The sequence below is a fragment of the Phyllostomus hastatus genome, unplaced genomic scaffold (genome assembly GCF_019186645.2).
Source record: "Phyllostomus hastatus isolate PE091 unplaced genomic scaffold, TTU_PhHast_1.1 phas_contig_86, whole genome shotgun sequence".
In the NCBI taxonomy this organism is placed as follows: domain Eukaryota; kingdom Metazoa; phylum Chordata; class Mammalia; order Chiroptera; family Phyllostomidae; genus Phyllostomus; species Phyllostomus hastatus.
This window is the reverse complement of record NW_025333977.1, coordinates 39,320,855-39,344,325: the sequence shown is the minus strand read 5'-3', so window position 1 is coordinate 39,344,325 and position 23,471 is coordinate 39,320,855. Positions and strand designations below refer to the sequence as shown.

The 23,471-nt window shown below is 40.2% G+C and overlaps 1 protein-coding gene across 4 annotated transcripts in view; it reads left to right on the top strand.

Annotated features, from left to right (window-relative positions):
• Positions 1-23,471, top strand: part of FGF12 (fibroblast growth factor 12) — a 503,977-nt gene that overhangs the window by 225,680 nt on the left and 254,826 nt on the right. The window lies entirely within an intron of this gene.

Sequence of the window (23,471 nt, the reverse complement as noted above, 5' to 3'; positions counted from 1 at the left end):
ATGTTTATGTTACTGGTAACTTTTCTAAAATGTGCAATTTGGCCTGATTTATTTAAATTAATATTTACTTGATAAATAATTTTGTATTTGTTCCAAACTGCATGAGCTTCAGGCTACACAAAACTTGGCTGCATTCCTGCAGTTGCTGAAATGGTTTGATGTCCTCAGGAAGTTTAAAAATGCTACAGACCCCTCGGGCTCATTTCCCTTAGGGGAGGTGTATTAATTTTCTCTTGCTGCATAGCAAATTATCATACATTTAGTGGTTAAAGCAACATGTGCCCATTATGTTTTGTGTGTCAGGAGTGTTGGCAGAGCTGCCCAGGATCTCATAAGGCTGCAGTCACTGTGTCTGTGGTTTGCAGTTGGAGCTTGGGTTCTCCTTTAAGATCACACCAGTTGCTGGCAGAATTTAGTTCCTTGATGGACTGAGGCCCCCTTTCTTGCTGGCTGTCCTCTGTGACAAGTCTCAGGTCCTGCCCGCTGTCCCCAGGACCATAACACAAGGCCCTCCCCACGGGAAGTTCACAGCATGGCAGTTTGCTTCTTCCAGACCAACAGGTGGTCCTCCTTCTCCTCCTGAGGAAGAACCTCGTATCACATACCCTGGCCCAGGGAGTGACTGTCCCATCGTCTTCACAGCTCCGCTCACGCTCAAGGGGACAGGGAGAGCCACCTTAGACTTCTGACTGCCACAGAAAGACAAAGGTGTATTTTTTGAGTACTGACCATTTACTGCTCTATTTATGTTCTTTTAATTCTCACAATAATTCTGTGAGACAGGTGTGACTGTCTCATTTTTAACAATCAAGATACTAAGACTTGAGAAATCAAGTAATTTGCCCAGAATCAAAGACTCAGGGTCTGGATTTGAATCCAGGCCTGACTTGGAAGCCTGGGATCTTTGCAACACACCCACGGCCTCAGGAACTGATTGCCTGTCTGCACAGAAAGACCTTTTGTGGCCTCTCTGAGCACATCAGCTCATATAGAACATGTGGTTACTTGTGATGTGTCCTGTCTCTTGCAGGGGCCAAGGCTTCATCAATATAGGGTGTATGTATCAATGATCAATAATTAATGCCATATATAAGGAAAAGGGTACATGTTAAGTACCCCAATACCACCTCCTCAGTTTTAAGTTGTCCAACTTTCTATTTTCAATTTAATTTAGCAAATATGTCTTGAGTTTTCCATGTGAAAAGCAGTAGGGGAAATAAAACTTTACTAGGAACATTGTTTCTAAATTCTCACTTGAGGATATGTTTATTGATTTTAGAGAGAGAGAAGGGGAGGGGATGAGACAGAGACAGAAACAGAGAGAGACATCTATGTGAAAAATATCAATCGGTTGCCTCTTGCACTTCCCTTGACTGGGAATCGAATCCACAACCTAGGTATGTGCCCTGACTGGGGATCAAACCTGCAACCTTTTGGTGTACTGGACGACACTGAATCAACCGAGCCGTCCGACCAGGGCTGACAGCTGTTTTCATACACATCACCTGGCAGAGCGCATTAAGCACTGAATGCAGTCCGGCGTCCGGGGCCCAAGCGCCTTCATTCACCAATCACTTCAACTTTCCAACCTGCAGTTTCTCTCGTCTGTAAAATTTGTCTCAGAAGGACACTTGTGAAGATCAAATGAAACTTGATTTATGAGACTACAGATTTTAAACTATAAATTATTACAACTCGAGTTTCATAGGCTGTCCCATATAGGCTACTTAAGGTACTGTAGAAGCGTAAGGGAAATAATGCTTCTCTTTCCCTGAAGGATTTGGGAGGCCTCTTGGATGAGGTTGAGTTGAGGCTGGGCCTTCTTTCCAGATCTCAAGACCCTGTTTGGAAAGTAGGGCTTGTGTACAATGGAGGAAATGCTTGCCATTTGGTTTGAAATGTCTGTGGGTAGTGAGTCATTTCCACCGTACTGCACACTTGTGTCTCGTGTGCAGCCCTGATTCATTTCATACCGTAGAATTCGTGGGGTGCCTGGCTGTACTGCAGTGACGATCACTCGAGTGACTTTCATTTAGGACCTACCCCCAACATTTCTAAGCATAGTTTTTTAAATGTCCAAGCTCAGATTATTTTATCAAGGAAGAAGAGTTTGAAGTAATTTACTTCTCAACATCTTGCCCAGTAAAATGAAGAAGCAAAACTTCCTTTCCTTTGAACAACACACACGACGGTGAAGCTGATAGCTGTGCAGGTCAGAGGCTGTGTGGCAGCACACACGAGGTAACAGAAATGCACGGACAGACCAGACCCCGAGTTGGCTTTGCTCTGCCTAATCAGGGAGAGTCCCAGCATATATAAATTATATATAATTATCAATATATTGATATAATGTTATGGTGTTATATCATGTTATAATATTATATTAATATATTATATATTATATATAAGGTCTGGCAGAAATAATGCCTGCTTGAATGTGGTTGGTAGGGTAATAATATGGGTGTAATAATTTATAGTTTTGATTTGAGCATTTCACCCAAAATGTCATATGGTGTGCTTGAGTGTGACATTGTTGTGACAGAATTTGTGCTTAAGATTTTGCAATAAAAGATTTTGTAATAAAAAAGGGGCGTTATTTGTGCCAGACACTGTATATCATTCTATTTCTTTGATTTGATTTGGTCATGTGATTTTTAAAAGATTGCTACATGTTTCATTGTATATATACACACTTTTTAACTGATACCTTAAACAAGATATTTAGTTAGTTATTTTTTCAGGGCATCACTTACATATTCCAAATTGTCTTCTAAGACAGCTGAACAAGCTGGCCTCTTACCCACTGCTCTGCCTCATCTGCCTGGCCAGCTCTGGGGCCGCCTTTCGGAAACGTGACCTGAGTAGGGCTCATGGTGCGTGGTGTTGTTTAGACCGTGTCTTATTCTTGAAGGCCTGGGTTTACTGTTACCCTTTCTTCCACCTGAATCACGACTCTCACAGCACTTTGAACAAGATCATATTTGTTTATTCTGCCCTGTAGCACAATTATGTATTCAGTTCTGTTATGTTCATTCGATTCACAACTACTTGAAGACAAAGATTATCATTCATTTTTTAAATGTCTGTTAGTGCTTAGGGCAGGGCCTGGAGCGTAACTGGTGTCAGTAAACATTGAACATTGGTTGTTGAAATAAGCCCCTTGAAGAATGGGAACTAAGGGTGAGAAACCATAGGCAGGCAGACCTCGTGTGAAAGGTGCTGCCCGGGAGAGTGCTGGTGGGAGCCCGGGTGAGGGCGTCACAGTGGCAGGAAGGTAGGAAGGAGGCAACAAGGAGATGTTGTGGGCATAAAGTGTTGAGTAAGTATGCCTGTGTGCATGTGTGTGTCGTGCTTGGGGTGTGTGAAGGAGAGGGTAGTTAAATAGGGTGCCCCACCTTCCTTTTTAATGACCTTTTTAATGCTGTCACCTGACAGCTGATGGAAAAGGTAGGCTGGTTTGACATACAGAGTTTAATGTCTCACCAACATTTCTAGATAACAAAAAGAACAGTCTAAGTTACACTTTATAAAAACCATATATTGAAATCCACATGTGTAAGTAATTTATAACCTTTATGAAGTTGAAAATTTTTAAATTCATTTTTTAATGAGTAGAGTTGAATTTACCTAGGACTGAGGGCTAACCTACTTAGAGGTGACAGAGATGTTCGAATTAAGAAAGGTGTTTAAAACCAGAGTGCATTCAGGTGGGAGAGGCCTGATCGATTCTCTGAGGAACTGCTGAAGGAACTAAGAATGTTTTGTTAACAGAGACAAAGAGCAAGAGAAAACATAACATTGCTCTCTGCAAAAATGTGAAAGGCTGCCCAGGGAGAGAGGTGCTAGGATGATTCTGAGTGCCCCCACATGGTGGGTCGGGCTGTGGGAGGTCCATCTCCTCTTACCATGAGAAGGACATTTTAGTAGCCATAGCTGACCAAAGACAGAGTGGTCTTAGAAGGTTGAGACCGTCCATCGGTGGAGATTTCCAAGACATGTTTGTCATTGCAGAGGAGCTGGACAGCCTGAGCTCCAACCCCAGGATTCTGAGATTCTACCAGAAGTGTTTCTCCGTTCAGTGGGTTTTGTGTTTTGAGTGGACTTGTCACTTTTCCCTGTCATTTTTGATTATAGGAACTTGATTATACAATAGAATGGTATAAATACAGCAGTGTCTTGTTTTTCACTTGTTTTCTAGAATTAGTTACCAAAGAAATATAGGAATAAAGTGGTAAACTTTTAAAATTCTCCTCACACTTTCTCTTTTTAATGTGGCTTTACCATCAGGGAATCAAGCAATTTCGCTTCTCCCTGTTAGCTAAGATCTAATCAGCCCCTTTCTGTTTGGGCTTCCAAGCCAATCAAACTGATACAAACCTTAGATTGAAAAGTTGTCACCTACTACATACTGCTTACATCACCACCCAGGTTTCTCTGTTCAGACCTTAGCCACTGAGTAAGCAGAGAGCTTGTCTCTCAGTCCCACTGTGGGTGGTAAAGGCAGGGTTTGCCTTTGTTAGAGTGATCCAAGCAATTCCTCCATTCAGACCCCATTTGTGTTGTGGAGTTTCTGAGATAACTCTTGCCATTATCTGTCCCTTCATTCCTGTGGCTTACAGGATCTCTTCAAAAGGATACTGGGTGTTTGAGGACAGGGGTTTGACTCCACTGCACGGTGGGGCTGACAGGCAACCTCAGGTTTCTCTTGAAACAAAGAAGCCTTCAGTGGAATGGAGAAATTGTCAATATTGTGCATAAACTCATCCGTTAGAGTAACTTATGTTTTCAGAAACTGAGATATTCAGGTAACAAATATGCCCCAATATATTGATTATAGTATAGAAGCAGGTTTTTTGATTCAGTGCCAGTAGGACTCTGACCTGTACTCACTAAGATTCTTCTGGCACTGGCCTCCTTAGAATATTTTCTATTAAAGAAAAATATTCAGTGAAATGCTTATCTTCTTTCTTCTTTTCATCCAGAGCCAAATACACTTACCTTACCTATAACAAGGCTAAATATCTGAATAGGATACCTTCTAGCCAACTTGCATGTCACTTTGAGAAATATTTGTCTGCGGTGAGGTAACTATGCAGAGAGTGGCAATCAGCCAACTGGCAGGGCGGGGTTGGCGTTGTTTCTGGCACACTGTTTCAAGGAAGATCCAATTGAAAAATTAATTATAAAATATGCAACAAAATTGACCATTTTACATCTTTCAAGTGTTCAATTCAGCTGTGGTAAGTGCTTTCACACTTTTGTGCATCAGTATTCCAGAACTTTTTCATCTTGCAAAACTGAATCTCTGTACCCACTTAACTGCAGCTCCCCATTCCCCCTTCTCTCAGCTCCATGGAAACCACTGTTTCTTCTGTTTCCATGGATTTGGCTATTCTAGGTGCCTCATATGAGCGGAATCATGTAGGTTTGTGTGTATGTGTGTGTGATTGGCTCATTTCACTTGGCACAATATCCCTAAGGTTCATCCACGTTGGTGCATGTGACAGAATTTTCTTCCTTTTTGAGGCTGAATAATGTTTCATTGTATATATACCACCTTCTGTGTATTCATCCACTCGTGGATATTTGGGTTGCTTTCACGTTTAGGCTGTTGTTAATAATGCTGCTATGAACATGGGTGTACGTAAGAGGTCCCAATTTCTAAAGTAATTATAATTCCTCCAAAAATGAGCTTATCTTAAAATTGCTAGTACTAACAAAAATGGCATAGTGACAGCTGACATAATTTTTTTTGCCATTGAAATCCCACTCTGTGTAGCTTTGAAGGAGGCATCTGTACCTAGGTATATTTGTCTGATTGTTGCAAAGAACATCTTAAATGCCTTAACCTCATTTTATTTTCTTGCTAGTACTTTCTGACACAACACACCAGCAATGCTTTTTTCAGAATGGCATTAACAGACTTCCTCTCCAATCCATAAATGTTCTTATCTACCTTAACTCATTTGTTAAGGTCAATAAACAGCCACATGTAGGCCGACCTCCACCAAAAGTAAGATAGATTATGTTTTCAACCAGCAAGCATCATCACCGACTAGTTTTTCTCTTTACTTCTTTTTATTGTACCCCTCATTGAAGTACACCTGGCCTTTGGGGTAAAGGGAAGGCACATGGTTCTGGAGAAGGTGTAGTGGATGTAGAAAGTGGGGAGGCACAGCTTTTAGTATTTCATCTTTATGGAAGGAGAGAGAGCACGCGAAGGAAGTGTAAGAGGAAGGAGAGGAGGAAAGAGTGGCGTTAAGAGAGGAATCAAAGCATTGTTTCTTTCAGTCCATCTCTCTTTCAAAGACACTGTGCTACAGAGGACCAGGTCCTGCCCCTCCCATCACAGTAAATCTGTTCTTTAATGATCCCTCACAAGCCTGGTTTTTAGAAAGTGTTTTATTATTTGAAACGATTAGACAGCGAGGGCCATTAGATCAGAGCCAGGTGTCTTAGACTTCACAAAGGGTTAGCCTGATGCTGGCCTCCCTCCAGTCTCTTTCAGGGAACTTGGGTATTTTAATTTAATATCAATTTGTCAAGTCTTTTTTTCAGGCATTTGCAGGTGGGTTAGATAAACATGGTTCCTGTCTAAAAGAAACTCATGGTTGAGTTGGGAAAACCAGCATCTATGTTGTAAATTAAAGTGTAGAAGAGTGACACAGTGAGCTTGGAGGAAGGCTAATAAATTGACTGAGAGAAGCAGGCAGGGTGTCAAAGAGGAGGTGACATCTGAGTGGGGACAGATAAAGGAGAGGTAAGGCCTGGCAGGAGGATTACCTCATGTGGAGTTGTGGAAGTTTCAAGGCATGCAAAATATTCGAGGAAACAGCCTCAGATGCTTCACCCGAAGTTAAGGTGCTGGAGTGATTGATTTCCTGAAATCCCTTCTTAGTCTTCCTGTGACGCTCAGGTTTACAGGTATTGGCTCACGGCGTCCGCTCTCACGTTTCGCTGTTTTCTACTCCGGTGTGGTCCCCAGGTTGGGGACGTGTGGGGTCTTGCCCAGGCTTGGAGCTCCTTCTCTCATATCCTGAAGCCCTGCTCAGTTACGAGAACAACAGGGTAGATTCATGGACAGGCGGTGTCCCTAAGTGGTGCTTTTCCTTTCCTTTTTACAAAATTTCTAATATTCTAACTATTTTGTCATTTTAAAAGGGAGTTCTCTGAATTGTTTGGTGGTCACGAGAGTAAAAAACAACATTATTATCAGAGTGGTTGGCTTGAGTCACAGTAATTTGTCCTTATTATTTTCATACATGTGAACTTTCATTCCCCCTTTCCTCCCGAATCCCTGTTTCTTCTTTCCAACACAGCTTTAATTAGAACACCTGCTTCTGAATGAGGACATTAGATTCCCTGCCTTCTAGGAAATCCAGTCCAGTAGTTGAGAGAGGATACGACTGAAGCACATATCAATATAATGCAAATCAGGATGCTCTCTTTGCTATGAGAAAGCCCTTACCATATATTCAGGTGTGTGTGTGTGTGTGTGTGTGTGTGTGTTTGTGTGTGTGTGTGTGTGTGTGGTGGGGAGTCCTGTTAGGAGTTCACAAGGGACGTGTCGATTGGGAGGAACCTCAAGGGGCTTGAATAAGGAATACATTTCCCACCTGACGCAGCTTTCTACACTGTTAACTTCCCGTGTGTTTGGTTGGAGAAGCACAGTTGAGGTTCTGCGATATTCTTGGTGGCTAGTTACCTGAGTGCTTCGCGTGTGCGCTCTGCTGTAAACAAATATGAAATTAGCAGGGATATTTTGTCAGATGCCATCAGGCATAAGAAGAGGCCGGCGCCCCATACCTGAGACTCTGCAGGCGGCTGCAGTAAGTAGGCTTTCTCTCTGCTTCTTGGAAATTGTGTGGAAGGGGGGGGCTCTGCTCCCTGCTGCTGTGTCTTAGTGGCAACTGATGCTCTGTCAGGACTGTACCAGCCAGAGCAGCTTAAGTGCTACTCAGTATCTTCTCAACGTGGTGCTTACACTTCCTTTCACAAACGCATACCATTAAATGAAATGATGTGGGAACCACTATACCATTATTCATATTGTTTTCCCCAGTGAAGAAAATGTCCACTGTGTTGATTATAATTAACTTTGAATTGCATTTCTTTTTCCATCCAGATAAAACAAATTATAGATTGAATTTCCCCTGCTGATTTAAAATACTATTTGTGTTTTTATGTTTATTGAGTCTAGACTGTTGGATATTACCACATGTTATACAAAAATGCTACACTTACCTACTGTTATGGCTCTCTGCAAATGTTATTGAAAAGCCCCAGATGGTCACATTCCAAAAAATAGTTACCATTTATTCAGCACATACTATGTGGCATGAACCATGCCAAGTAATTTATGTATTTTTTCACTTATGTCTCAAAATAATTATGTTACTAATTATTTTGTTCTCGTTTTTTAATCTGACTGCCAAGCTGAAGTACAATATGTTAGTAATTAACCTAAGGTTCTATAACTACTTAGTTAAAGAATTAAAATTTAAACTTGGGATTCTGATTACAAGTCAGACGCATTTCTACTCTGAAGACATTTGGTTCTTTTGACTCCTGCTGCTTCTTATGTAAGCGTCTCTCTCTGAAACGTAGCTAAAGATAAAAGTAAGTGTGTGCACTGTCTCTTCAGCTCTTAATATAGTTCCTGGGGTGTTACCATCTTTCTTTTGTATCACACATTTTATTACCTACAATTCTGAAATAATTTAGAAAACTAAGAAGGAATATTACTGTACATACTGGATTGCCATCTCTGAAATGGGGCTGTGTCTGGGGTAAAATGGGACATCTATTTGAATAGCCAAATTGCTAAATTTGAAGCCTAATATATTTTCAGTTGTTATAGTCTGTTTGGGTTGCTATAACAACAATACTATAAAATAGCTGGGAATCTTATGAACTACAGAAGTTTATTTCTCACAGTTCTGGAGACTGGGAAGTCCACGTTCAAGGTGCCAGCACTTCCAGTGTCTGATGAGAGCCCACTTTCCAGTCCGTAGATGGTGCCTGGTAGAAGGCATGGCTGAAGGAGCAGTATAGCGAGGAAGCTCTCTGGGGTATCTTTTATAGTCACTTTCCAACGGTTCCACCTCTGAGTACCATCACACTGGGCATTTGGGTTCCACGTCTGAATTTGGCATGGGAGGGCACAAACTTTCAGACCATAGTACCTTCCTACCTCATCTTTTACTTTATACCTTTATTTGTTAATTTTTAGACAAACAAGGAAGAGGATGTCATGTTTTTCCCTCAGAAGATACTGTGGGGTTCATCACCCAACAAAGTATACCCGGCCTCCTGCTGTGCTAAGTGTGGGAGCCGATGGGGTGATATCCAAGGTCCCCATCCCAACAGCCTCATTGGAACCACAGACCACCAGAGCTCATGCAGACTATGGAGGGCCCCACTCTGCCCCGGCTTTTCTAGACGAGGGGCCTGAAGCCCAGGAAAAGGAAGAGGCACCCCGGGTCTTAGGGCAAATTAATGGTAGAAGCAGTACTAAATCCAGGTCTTATGCTCTCTGTCCTGCACGGTTTTCCATGTTTCAATTTAACTTAATTTTAATGTGATAAATTGAATCTGGTTACTACTAACTCTGTTGTACCACATTTATTCCAATTGTTTTGATTACACAATGCAAGAGCACAGAAGTTTATTGATTAAATTGTATCCCAGTCATTTTTTAAAACTTTCAATATCTCTCTGTTGCCTCCAGGATGGGACACAAATTCCGTAGCGGTACATCCCATTCCCTGGGGATTGTGTCTCCAAACTTCCTCTATAAACTGAGTTCTGCAATATGTTTCCATACACCTTGTTTTCTGAACCCAGTGAACTGTCAACACTCTTCAAACACTGTTTATTCATTTACTGTTTTGTTTAATCAATTTAGTTTTATTAACCATGAGGTTGGCAGATAAGATATAATAATGCGCCCGATGCACAGTCTCGGTCACAGCCTGCCTGATGCTGGGTGCCTCTGCGCTTCTTCTCTTTTCTCTCGTTAGAAGGCCATGACAATTAGTTCCTTTCCTGGGAGACCACATCCTGCTCCCCTGGAGTGCGCAGTTCTCCTGTCAGTCGTTGCTGAAACTTTGCACGGTCACTCCAGTGCAGGGGAGTGGGATTCTCTCCTGCCCATCTCAGCCCGGAGCCCATCTTGCTTAGGATATGTTTCCTCCTAGCTGTTATCGCATAAAATATCAGGTTTATCCACCAGATAGTAAGCACTATGTGGGGGAAAACAGTGTTTTATTTTCTTTATTTCCCCTGTGTGCTAAGCAGTTTGGCATGCAGTAAGTATCCAGTGACTGAGGAATGGTGGGACAGAGAAAATGTATGGATAAGTAAAAATAGAGATACAGATAGATGTAGAAGGAAAGAGAAATAAATATTTTGGTATAAAACTTGGGAATAGAACACATTTCATCCCTTCAGTGTCCTTAGCAATTAAAATCTACATATATCTATGTGTATAATATAAAACTATGTATATGCAAAATTTTCCATGTATATAGTGGAGGTGAGTTGTTAAATACAACAAACATGGGTATTTATGTAGGAACTCTCTTTCCCTGGTGTGTGATTCAAATTACCTGTGTTTGAGATGTAGGCAAATTCATTTCTTTACTGAATTTTTCCTAAGCTGTAGTTGTTTTTAAAGATGATTTACAGGCTAATAAACACTCCAGCAATGAGTTGCAAATTTTGCATTTAATTTAATCTTCAAAGCCAAAGAAGCACAAGGGGTGAACTAATTAAAGAAATTATTTATGTGACTCTAAGATGCTGCAGCATCCAATCCATATATTAAAGGCAGTGCCTGCCGTGAACTGACCTGATGGAGAAGATCCCTGGGCGAGATTAGCGCCCACCGTCCAGCTCAGGCGCAGTCCCGGCCTGCCGCAGCAGATGTTTCTCCAGCAACACACCCTGGTGAAGAACATTCTATTAGCATCACAAAGAATTCTGCATCTTGATGACACATCTGTGGTTACAAAGAGAATTATGAGTCCTTTATCCTATGCAATAAAACCAGTAAGAACAATCCCTGTGGTTCTAAAGACTCTCTATCTGAAAATAATGTTGAATGAAGAGGATGAGGGAGAGTGGGCAGTGAGGCAAAACAAAAGAAATGCCTACCTTATCTGCTAACTGGGGACATTGGGGGAAAAGCATTAATATAGCTTGGTGAAGATTTTATAAATATTTGACTTTACCTAAACAGGGAGGTTTAAAGGGGGAGGATGAGTACAGTCCAAAGAAGGAAATAAAGAATTTCAAAGGAAGCAGATCAGTGGGAGAGAGAGTACAGATGCCATCATTTATCAGAGATGTGACCTTGGCCTACTCCCTCAACAGTCTGAGCTGTTTATGCATCTGTAAACCGGGCATGTAATAATAGTGATAGCAATATGTAAGTAACTTACTGGGTGTTTGTGAGGACTGAATGGGAAGTATGCTATATAAATTCACTTTTTTAAGTAATTAATTAATTATGTCTTTCTTTAAAACAAATCCTAAAATATAACCTTTAATTTAAAAAATCAGTCTTATACTGGAGAGACTACTGACTTTAGAGTAAGAAAGCCTGATCTGTCCTTGGCCAGTGTGGCTCAGTTGGTAGGAGCCTTGTCGTGTGGACCAAGGGATCGTGGGTTCGATTACTGGTCAGGGTGCACATACCCAGGTTGTGGGTTTGGCTCCTGGTCACGATGTTTTTTTTCTTTTGCATTGATATTTTTCTCTCTCCCTCCCTCTTTTCTTTCCTCTCTGTCTAAAAGCAATGGAAAAAAATGTCCTTGGGTGAGGATTAAAAAAAGAGAGCCTGAATTGTATTTTGGCTTAAGCCACTGATAAGTATGTGACCTAAGGTATGCTCCATCCTTCTCAGTCTTCAATTTCATAATCTATGAAATGAGGGCATTGGCTTGGGTGGTTTCCTAGGATTCCTTCCAGCCCAGTTCTTATGTTCAGTGATTCCATATCTAAGTCTTTGTAGCAAAAGACTACTGCTTTCATTTTCCAAATGATCCTAAGGAATAAAAAGGATAAGCTGTTTGCTCAGGCTCCATCAATAAGCAAACAACACTTATGCATTAAAATGTGAAATCCCAGAATTTGGTGACTTAGTCCTGAATTAAGTTGCTCTTCTAGATGCATACTAACACCTTGGCTCCCTAAGACTGAGTGTCCTGAAAAGGAAATCCGAGGTTGACATTTTATGGATACTGCCAGTACAATTCTTTTTAAGTCTTCCACACATTTTATTGGCTCTGGGAGAACTGGTTAGCAAAGCCCTACACATTTAAATTACACAGATTATGCAACAGGGGGCTCTCTAACAAAGAGGAAAATTAGTGAGATACACATTTAGGCTTGATTCTGCTTCAGAAGCAGAATAAGCCTCGATTGCAGTTTTCAAGGAAGCAGAGTGAGATGCTGTGCAATGACAGGGCTCGGTTGGGATTATAAACTCGTGGGGATGTCGGCATCAAAGATTACATTTTGATGACTGTAAGACAAGAGTGAGATATTGGGTGGTTAGTGTTCTGCCTGACAAAGGCAGCCACACTGTGAATCCTGGTAAAGCATTCTGAGCAAGCACAGGCCTGCCAGCACCTGGCCCTTGGTGAGGTTTTGGGCTGAGCAATAAAGAAAGATAGAGGAAGATTTGTTCAATGTATCAGAGGAAACTGTAAGGCCTGGAAGGAATTGGTAGAACCAGTGACTCAGAATGAAGAGGACATCCCTTTGGAAATTGACAGATTTAAGTCCTGACTAAATAAATATACCCCGCTTTCAATGTTTTGTGCTATAGTAGGATAATACAATAATAATGATAATCTCTGTCATGCCTATCCCACAGGATTATTGTGAGGATCAAATGATTGAAAACACTTCAGTCCTCAGCTGTGACAGGACTTTTCTCAATGTCATCTCTCAGGCCCTGCCTACCCTCAGCTACCAAGGAAGGAAAGCCTGGCCTGCTCCCAGCCTCTCTTAGTTGAGAGCGTTTCTCATGTCAGGTTTTCCACTCTGCCCAGCTGTCGCATGCCGGGCAGTGGAGAAGGGCTGCGCAGTCATCACTCTCTCCAGCGCTCCACCCTCCTTCCCCCGCTACCGCCAACCAGTACCATGTCACTGGGAGGTGCCTGATTAGTAAGAGGCTAGACTCAGACTTCCTGTGTTCAAATCCTGGTCATTTTGTGTACTGCCTTATAACCTTAGCTAACTTGCTTAACTTTTCGTTCCTCTGTTTCTTCACTGATAATTATAATACCTCCTTCATAGGACTCTTGTGGGAATTAAGTAAGTTGATACATACAGAGTGCTTAGACCAGTTCCCGATAAATCATTAGCACTCAAGAAATATTTGCTTTAATTATTATTGTTTTTACCCAGAGTTATAAAGTAATGCTTTGTGTTAAAAGATAACCAGTCAGTGTCCCAGTTTCGATTCCCAGCCAGGGCACATGCCTGGGTTGCAGGCCACAGCTCCCAGCAACCACACATTGATGTTTCTCTCTCTCTCTCTCTATCTCCCTCCCTTCCCTCTCTAAAAATAAATAAATAAAATCTTAAAAAAAAAGATAACCAGTCATATTTAGTTCTTCGGGGGACTGAGGGCATCTAGCCATGGGCCATGAGGTAAAGGATAACCAATCACTCTCTTTACTTTAGTTACCTACCCTGAAATTAGAAGGGAGGTAAAAGGAAATATCCTAGGTTTTTATATGAGTAACATGATGCTGGTGAGCATTATAGTTAGGGTCATAGAATTTTAGAAAGGTAAGAGATCTTAGCATTCACCTCTTTATCTCACTTAAAGAATGAGAAAATATGCTCATGAGAAAATGGAGACAAGTTTCCATGTTGAATAAATAGCCTGAGAATGAGATTTGAGCTCAGGCTAGGAGTAGATCTATTTGTAACATATTGCTTCTATTGACTCTCTTCACGGTGGAATCATCTCTTTCTTTGATATAAGTTATTACAGAACTGCTTATTAACAGTCATCTAAGAAATTGCACACAGGGGGAAAAACTTAAAGACCTCTGAAATCTCCATGTGATGGGAACAGCTTCATTTTGTATTATACTATCTCGGCCACTATGGACCACTTCATCATTTCTTATTTCTCCTCCATCACCACTCGGGTAGAGATAGAGGGACCCAATTTGAGCTAGAGGTGGGAGAATTTAGCAGCTTCAGAGAGTGCTGCTGGGATGAGAGTCATTTGTTCTCATGACAGCATTTGCTACAGCTACAAATGTTCTTTCTTTTAAGTATGTGGTTACATCGCAAACATTTTCTGTACCTAGATTATATACTTTTTTGTGTGTGTTTCTAAAACTTAAAACTAAATGTCACTATTGGTTCCAGGACACTTGCAAAAGTAACCTTCCATTAGAGGACTTAAAACAGGTAGATCATCTGTTATCCTTTCAAAATTTTCTCATTGATAGATGGGGAAACTGATGCACAGAGGTTAGATGACCTCTCTGTGGACACGCAAGCTTCTCCTCAAAAATGCCTCAGAATGGGGCATGTGCTTCCTCCCCAGTTTTGGAGATAGTACCATGTATACAGTAAGTTAAAAATTGTCAAGCAGGACACAGCGTGGCTGCCTTTCAAAATTCCTAAGTTCAGGAATGGGACAACTGTCAGTTCACCATCTAATACTTGTCCGTCTTCCTCACTGTGCTTCAGAACATTGAGTTAAGAAATCATTTTGTAAGAATATTTCTGAGTTTATAGTAAGTTTTCTCACATTGGTTCGAGTTTTCTCCCCTTGTGATTATTATTATTTTTTTCTCAAAAACAAAATCAAAGGCATGATGTTAAAATCTGTGACTGTGTACCTAGATTTAAATATTCCCTTTGTTTCACCATAAATTGAGTCTCTAGATTTGTCTATGATTGCTGATAGTAGAAATGATGGATGGAGCACACGATTGCAACTCCAGGCCAGTGTTGGTATTTGCTTTTCACACTCCGCTATGAGCCCACATTTTACCAACAGAAGACCATCTACTCAGAGAACCCTCAGAGAACTCCTAATACAATTCTTTGCACTACTCACCATTTTCCTTTGGTTCTCTGTTCACCTTTAAGCTCATTAGCTTTTGGTTACCTTAAAGTCTCTTACCTGAGTATGGGGTCTTTTCTATACAGGCACCTAGAAGGTCAAAGACTATGCTACACAGAATCCACTGTGGTCTTGATTCATCCCTTCAGGCTTTTTACACTGTTCTTTCCTGGGGAGCTTTCCTCACTTACATTTTAATAGGTTCATATGTTTTCTTTTTCTCACTCTAGAATGCTATAACTCAGAGGAATATTATCATGTAGCATTTCAATTGTCGATGCAGAAGCAAAGCCTTTGATCAGCAATGTCAACCTGTGCAACACACATTGATACCGTATAAAAGAAGTGTTAGCCTTGCACTTTCTTTGCAGGGTTATCTCGATATGCTTTCCTTGACAGTGTCCTTGAATATCGAATCTTGCTCCCTTCTGCTATTATTTTTTCCCACCTAGCAATCAGTTTCATCATTCATTTATCCTTACCTTTTCCCTTTCTTTAAAAAAAGTTTTGCCAAGCATTGCTTTGGATGCAGTGTATACTGATTTTGGTTCTTTCTCCATCCTAGCAGTGCTGACTGTAACCATTATACAGAATATCCTTCTCAGTTCTTGGGCCACTCCTCCTGCCCTACTGCTCCTCATCTTGACTTGATTGTCTGTGATGAGGGCAATTCACTTCCCCATTGTGCTAAGCAGTCTATTTCATGGTTTGCCTGCACTTCCTTATATATCACTGCTTACCTGAACCCAAGTTTGCCTCTGGACACACAAGATACCTCGTTCTTTTTTTCAATAAGAACACATCAGACACTTGAAGATAGGCATCACTTTCCTCAATTTCTCTTTTCCAGGCTCTGGTCATTAAGCTAGGACTTCACATGAGGCTGTGATCCCTAGGGAACAATAGTGTGATGTCTCTGACTTAGATTCTGAGTGGCCTTAACTCATGGCTTCTCTTAACCTTTTTAACACTCAGTAATATAAATGATCTTATAAATTCATGTTGTGGATCATCTAAAAACAGTCATGAAGAGAGCTGTGGATTTGGAGTCACCTAAGCTACATTGGAATTTTTGACTGGGTCCAAACTTGAGACAACTAATTAACCCTTCCGACCTTTAGTTTTCTCATTGTGTATGTGATGATAATGTTTGTCCAGTGGGATTATTGTGTATAGAGCCCAGTACTGTGCCTGACGCATTGCAGTTGCCTAGTAAATATTAGTTTCCTCTCTCCTTCCTACTCTATCCTTCCTCTCAACCTCTTCACCATCACTGTTGTCTTAGCATATTCAACCAACCAGAGACAGATTTCTGATATCCTTTTTAAAGTTTCTTTTCTTATGTTCTTTAGCTGATCAACATGTACACATTATCTAGAATGACTTGATGACCTCATGGAATCTCTTCTAGATAACCCTGCAAGTTTAAATACTAATACCCTGTCCAAAACATTACAAAAATATTATTTTTTCCTTCTTGGTTCAAATACTCTTAAAGAAATATCCTTATACAATAATCTTATCCTTTTCTGGACATCTGAGCAGTGAAATATGTATTTACATCTATCTATCTATCTATCTATCTATCTATCTATCTATCTATCTATCTATCTATTTACCTGTGTATCTACCTACCTAGCTATCTATCTTGGTTTAATTTCATAAACACACAGCCATTTTTACCAATGTCCCCTTGACTTCTTGTCACTACATATGCTGGATTATTGGGCAAAATTAGGCACGGGGGTACTGTTTTGTAAAAGGATGATTGTTAAGCAAATGATAGAATTTTACTAAGTGCTTTTATTTACTATCCTGGAATTGAATACTTTCTTGTTTGCCTCCTCATTATTCTGAAACAAAGCTTGCCAGATATTTTTTAAATTTTCATTTTGTGCTATTTTGCTTAGTCTAATAAGAATTTAGAGATTTTTACATGAAAGATACTGTATTTCACCCATCCATTCACCCATTTGCTACTTCATACTTTTTCTTGTTTCAAAACCAGTGCTATCTTTTGAATACATTATTCTAATTTATCTAAGTCTATGTAGTTAGTTTACAGGCAAATAAACTTAGGTTCAGAAAGAGTCAGTAACTTTATGCAAGGAAATATTATTTACTCTAAATTGCTAATGCTTTCTATTTTACACAGCATTTTAAGAGACATCTAAAAACCTGAAGTAGAAATGACCTTACATGTCATCTTGTTCAGACTCCTATTTGCTCCCCTGACAGTTTTCACTGGTCACTGTGTGTGTTTCAGTTCTTCCCATGGAAATCTTACTCAGTATCAAAACCTGTGACCGCAGGATCAGCAGGGCCACTCACTGATTGTTATTTTCCCAGATCCCAGATCCATGCACATACAGAGGACAAAAGTACAAATTTATTACAACTTTAACAATATAGCCTGAGTGCCAGTCATGTGCTGGGTGCTGTAAGAGGCTGCTATTTCAACAAAATCCATTCCCTGAAAATTTGGAGTCTAAAATTAGAAATGGGAGCAACCAAGAACAGTCCATGAAGAAAGCAGCTCCAAAAGATGGGTGACAGCATGGATTTAAAATTATCAAACCACTTAAGGTCATTTTGATAATATTCTGAGACTCTAAAAATTGACTGCTCTTTCTATATGATGTCCTTTCCTTATTGTTTGATCTCTTTTGTGGATGTGTGTACACATTTGTGTAAGTGTGTGTGTGTGTGTGTGTGTGTGTGTGTGAGAGAGAGAGAGAGAGAGAGAGAGAGAGAGAGAGAGAGAGAGAGAGAGAGAGTGAAGAGAGAGAGAGAAAGATATCAGAACTGAAATGACAGGCCTAAACTTGGGTGATGGGGGTTAGTCAGAGTATAAATCTAGGTACCATCTACCCTTTCAGGCTATCAGATTTTAGTAGATAGATAGAATTAAGGGAGATAGTTTTAGAGGTATTGATAAAGCAAAATGATTTACTTGGAAATGTGGAGGCCACTCTTGAGTTAACTGAGTTTTCTTCTTGATATTAGAGTATTTTAATTTTTAACTTAAAGTGATGGATGGATGAATAAATAAATTAAGCCATTTGAGTTCTTACTGAGCCTGTGCTATACACTAAATGCTATCTCAGGCCCTGGAGGTGGAAAAGTAGACAAAATGGACAATCTTTCTGCCTCTTCAGTTTTACATCTAATGGGACTCCTCTAACCATATGTCTCTTCTACAGATAGGGGGTGTCACTGGACTGGTGACCATGGAAACCAGAGAAGGGCTAAAATGATGGGTAGTCAGTTGAGGCAGGTTTTGAAACATCCTCAAACCATTGGGAAGAAGCATAACCAAGTACCAACCATGTGGTTCAAACCAAACCAATGTACATTTTTTTTTAGGAATGGGAATGGAAGAAATGTAATTTTATCCTATTTCAAATTTCCCTAATTCATGTTTTGATTTAGTTTCCCTATAGTTTTCTTATGAAGCTGAACTTGAATTACTGAACTAAGGAGGAGAGTGTTGACTGTGGAGGCTACACTTTCAGAACCAAAGGTTACCATCTTGTAGTCAAGACTGGGACAACCACCAGCTTAGTTAGCTCCCTGGGTGAGAGGCAAAAGCAACAGAAGGAGATTTGGGACATTTGGGTTCCCTCCCTTCCAGCATTAAATGGTCCCTTCAAGGTCATTCATGAAATGTGAAACCCTACTAGGGGAGCACTAGAGGGTGGTGAATGAAAGGGTAACATTTTCATTTTTCTTTCAATGTGATCTTAGTTAGGATATGAGAGACACTGAAGTCAGTAGGCCTGAGTTAAACTCACAGATCTTCACTCATCTGTTTGGTGACCTTGGGAGATTATGTCACTTATTTGGAGTGCTAGTTTTTCTGTAAAATGGGTTATTATTATCTCCTTAACTTTACTCACAAGGTTTTTGAGAATCTTAGTGAGATAACACATGGGAAGATGACTTTTAAACATTAAAACATTAAATACTGTATAAATGCAAATGATAATCCCTTTCTTTATTCTAATATTATAATTGTTCATGGTACCATTTTTATTGATATACAGTGTGTGGGGGCTAAACAAATACCTTTCTTCCCACCTTCTAAGTTCTTCTAGTTGACAGACAGATTAATGGGAGAAAATCAAATTTTAATATGTGCATGCAGGGAATTTATATAAGCATGCAGGGAATTCACATAAGCATAAAAATTCCAAAACCAGTGAGGTAACATTAGGTATGTACAGGGTCTATCCAGAAGGTATCTAGCCTATAGTATGAAAAATAGAGGCATTTATTGAAGAAGATACAAGATACAAGAGACAATGTACATAGGACAATATTGCCATAGTCCCCTTCAAAGTAGGCACCTTGGGACCTCACAATTCTCCCAGTCACCATCAGCTGCCCTATCGTGTTTTCCTGAATCTCATCGATGGTCTGAAATCTCTTCCCTTTCAAAGGTGATTTTAGTTTTGGGAAAAGCCAGAAGTTGTGGGGTGCCAAATCTGGGCTGTAGGGGGGCTGAGTCACCTGGGTGATTTGATGCTTTACCAAAAATCTTTGCATGAGACTCGATGCATGAGTATGTCATCGTGATGAAGCTGGCAGTCATCATTTGCCCATAGCTGTGTCCTTCTGAATCATCCAAAAAATTTCTGCAGAGGAATGTTTAAGCTTAATGCAAAATTTGATGCACATTTGTTGCTCTGCTTGCTCAGTCATTTTGAATGTGACGGCCACACAATACACATGCCCACTCAATGGCATCTACCACCCCCACTGACTACTACAGTGAAGTCATCATTGTTCACACATGTGCATTCCAGTCCACTCTCCTTCACTGACAGGTCACATCGGTGTCATGTAAACTGTTCTTGTTTTATTAACAATGGCTGGACTTTTTCTGGACAGTCCTCCTTATATGATTTTGGACACATGATAAAAGTGGGGGGAAACGTTCTTAGATTTCAAAAGTGAAAATGGTCAATTTGGGGTGGCTGAGAGATTAACAAATTCCTGTTAGGCAATTCAGAAACAATGGGACAGGGAGGGGATCTGGTTAACGGGCCATTGCTTGGAGCCTTGCTGTCCACCATACTTAATTCAATTTAGGCTAAGGTGAAAACACTAGTATTTCCTTCCTGGATCAGCTTTTGGACAGGAAATGGGGATGAAAAGGGGGAAAATGTTCTTTCTGAGTCTTTTGTTTATTAATTACCAGCTTAAAATCAATACCGTAAAAGACTCTTTTGGGGTGGCAAACGTTGGTCTCTTTCAAGTGTATTGTAGAGATAAAAAGAAGGCTCCAGAAATAAATTACATGGGTTACATTTGAACTCTACCAGTTCTTAACTGGGTGACCTTGATAAAGCAACTTAACCTCTCTGTGCCCCAGTTTCTTTATTTATAAAATGAGGATAATGGCAGAAATTACCTCAAAAGGGTTGTTATAAGGATTCAGTGTGTCCATAATTGCAGTGCACTTAGAACGGTGCAGGGAGCTTAGCATCAGCTCACATCAGTTATATCTTATATTTCTCATCAAAAGAGACATGCTCTAAGACATTGACAAGTTCTCTGTTTAAGCTAAGAGGATGCCACCCTTAATGTGTGTTATGAAGAAGAATTAGTGTATTGTCTTTTTTGTTTTGAGAGATAACCAAAACCAGAGGGAAACATATACCATGTAGTAATTCAATTGTTGAACTGTCAAATAAGGCACCATAAATAAATTTATTGTACAAAGGAATTCCAAAATTATTAGAAAGTAATTGTGCTTTTGCTGACCTATTTTAACTGACAATCTGGCAGTGAAAAGAAAATGTAAGTATGGTTACTGTATGGGATAATAATGAATGGAGAAGAGGTCTTCTGCCCATCAAGCCTGCTGTGTGAGAGCCTAGTGAGCTAATTGTTCACCAGACTTGGAGTCAGGGACCTGGTCTCAGAGAGACATGATGTATGTGCAGAGCTAGGCTCCTGTGTGTTCCCAACAGACAAGGACATTGACAATATTCCACTAATGAAAATTTTGTTTGCCATTCAAAGTCAAGGTTAATCATTCATTTCAAGTTGATTTCTAGCCTTCATTAAATGTGTTATGTCCAGGAGTGAATGATGACGTGTATGAATTACAAGGTATGTTTTACATTCTTTGAGCCTTGCAGCAGCCTACTTAGATAGGTATTGCTAGTTTCATTTTCATTGACTGTTTTGCACATGTACTGAAGAGAGACCAAATAACTTGTCCAGTAGCAAACAGCTAGTGGGTGATTAAGAGACAAATAAGGTCATGATGGCATGAACTGTAAGCTTGCTAAGGGCAGGGAAATGTAGATGTGTAGAGTTACCCTGGGTAACCAAAACAGCCTTGGATGCAATCTATGCCCAGTTCAGTTTCAAGTGAATGAAGACAATGGTCCTGATAGTTTGGTTTGGGAAACATGGCCTGTGAATGAGGGAAAGACTACTAAATGTTGTGTTTTGTCATTTTAAAATATGGAGATGATGAAGACTGTCCATGTTTTACTTGTTTGACTGGAGGTCAGGAATATAAATATAACTATATAATTATCTTTTCAATGTGTATCTGGCAACTTTCTCCAAAGTAATTTAAATTGTTTCCACCCAAGTTATCTTCAGAATTGTAAAGGGAAATTCTCAACTTTTGCAAAGAAAGGTAGCCGAAAAGTCAAAGCATTGTTATTTCTGGGATATTGTCCTTTAAAATAGCCTGATTGTTTCCTTAAACCATCAGTGGGCTGATTTAGTCTCATTCCTGGCCCTAAAATGCAAAGATATTGTAAGTGTCCTAGTTAGTGACCATGGAGGAAGGCTTATGAGAATTAATGGCCCAGGGAAGACAGTTATGAATTTCTGGATATCAAAAAATTAAGTATTGCTTCTAATCTCAATGACCCTGTACATAGGTCCTACATAACTTGTCAAAGTTCCCTGCACTTACTTCTTTCTCTCATTGGGGAGATGGAGTAAATGATGATGAGGAAGACTCAATGGGCCAAACAGCTGAAACGCACTCTAGCAATCGCTGCCAGAGTGCAAGAGAAAAGGTGAAGTCTTTGTTGTCTCATCAGCACATTCTTTTAATAGAGATCTGAAGACAGGAATGATGTCGTTCTCAGAGTGCTGGCATTTATTGTTTCCATTTTGTTCCTTAAATACCTAACTTGATGCTGTCGTGTCAAGACAGAGAGGAGAACTTCAAACAGCCACCGTTACCTGTATTTCCATCTTGTCTCCCATCACCCTTTTCTATCTTATGACTGCTACATTTGTTACCTTCTGCATCAAAACATCCTTGTTTCTCATAACCTCACAGAAAAAAAATCAACACATGAAAAGATTAGAGGACATTCATCCTCTTTCTAGAACTGCTGCTGCTTCCTTTTTTGGGGGTCGGGGTGGGGAACTGCAATTTTGGATAAATGTGTAAGATTTTGAAAGTCTGAGTTTATTTTTCCCTTCTAGTATTATCTACACTGAAAATATGTATTAAACTCTCACACTATGACTCTGAAAATCTTGTTAAAAAGTCAAATTCCTGGGTTCTACTCATAAAGATTTCTCCTTCATGTTCAGAGAAACCATCAGGAATCTGCATTTTAAAAAGCATCCGAGAAGAATAGTATGCATTTTCTTAAAAAACAAACAAACAAACACCATCATCATGCTTTCACTCATCTGGTATTTCCCAGTTTTCCAAATGCTCGCTGTGAGGTGGATGGGAATGATTATGAGCATAAAAAAAGAGACTCAGAGTTTAATGATGATTTTCTCAAGGCCTCACTCACTGTACACCCACCTCTTGCCCATGTCTTTAGATTCTTCACCTTAGCTGAACTTTTTACTTTTGGGTTTTGAAGTGAAAAGGGCAAGGAGTCCCCAAAGCCAGCTAGTACTGTCTGCCTTCCCCAAGATGCCTGCCTTCCTCAAGAATGAGACAGGTCTTCTGGTAGCCAAGGAAGAAAAATAATTTTATCCAAGGAAAGTGAACATTTGCATAAGTGGTATAGTGTTACCTTGATTTTAAGGGATGATCCACTTGCTCCATCCAGGTGCACTTCTGAGAATGCATTCACCTGTTTTGTTCTATTTTATTAAAATCCCAAGTTCTCTGTCCTCACTCAGACACACTGAACTGCTTCAGGGGATGCATGCTCCCCAATGACAGCTGGGATTCCCCCCTTGTTGGCACCTTGCTATTTAATCCTCCTTCCAACTGTCTGCCCCATAAATCCCTGTCTGCCTGTGTGATGCCCAGCTGTAGCATGAAAGGTCCAGGCCACCACATACAGTAGGGTTGTTTGACTTAGTGCCTAAACAACACTATAAACCTCAATCATTCTCATAGCCTAACTGAATT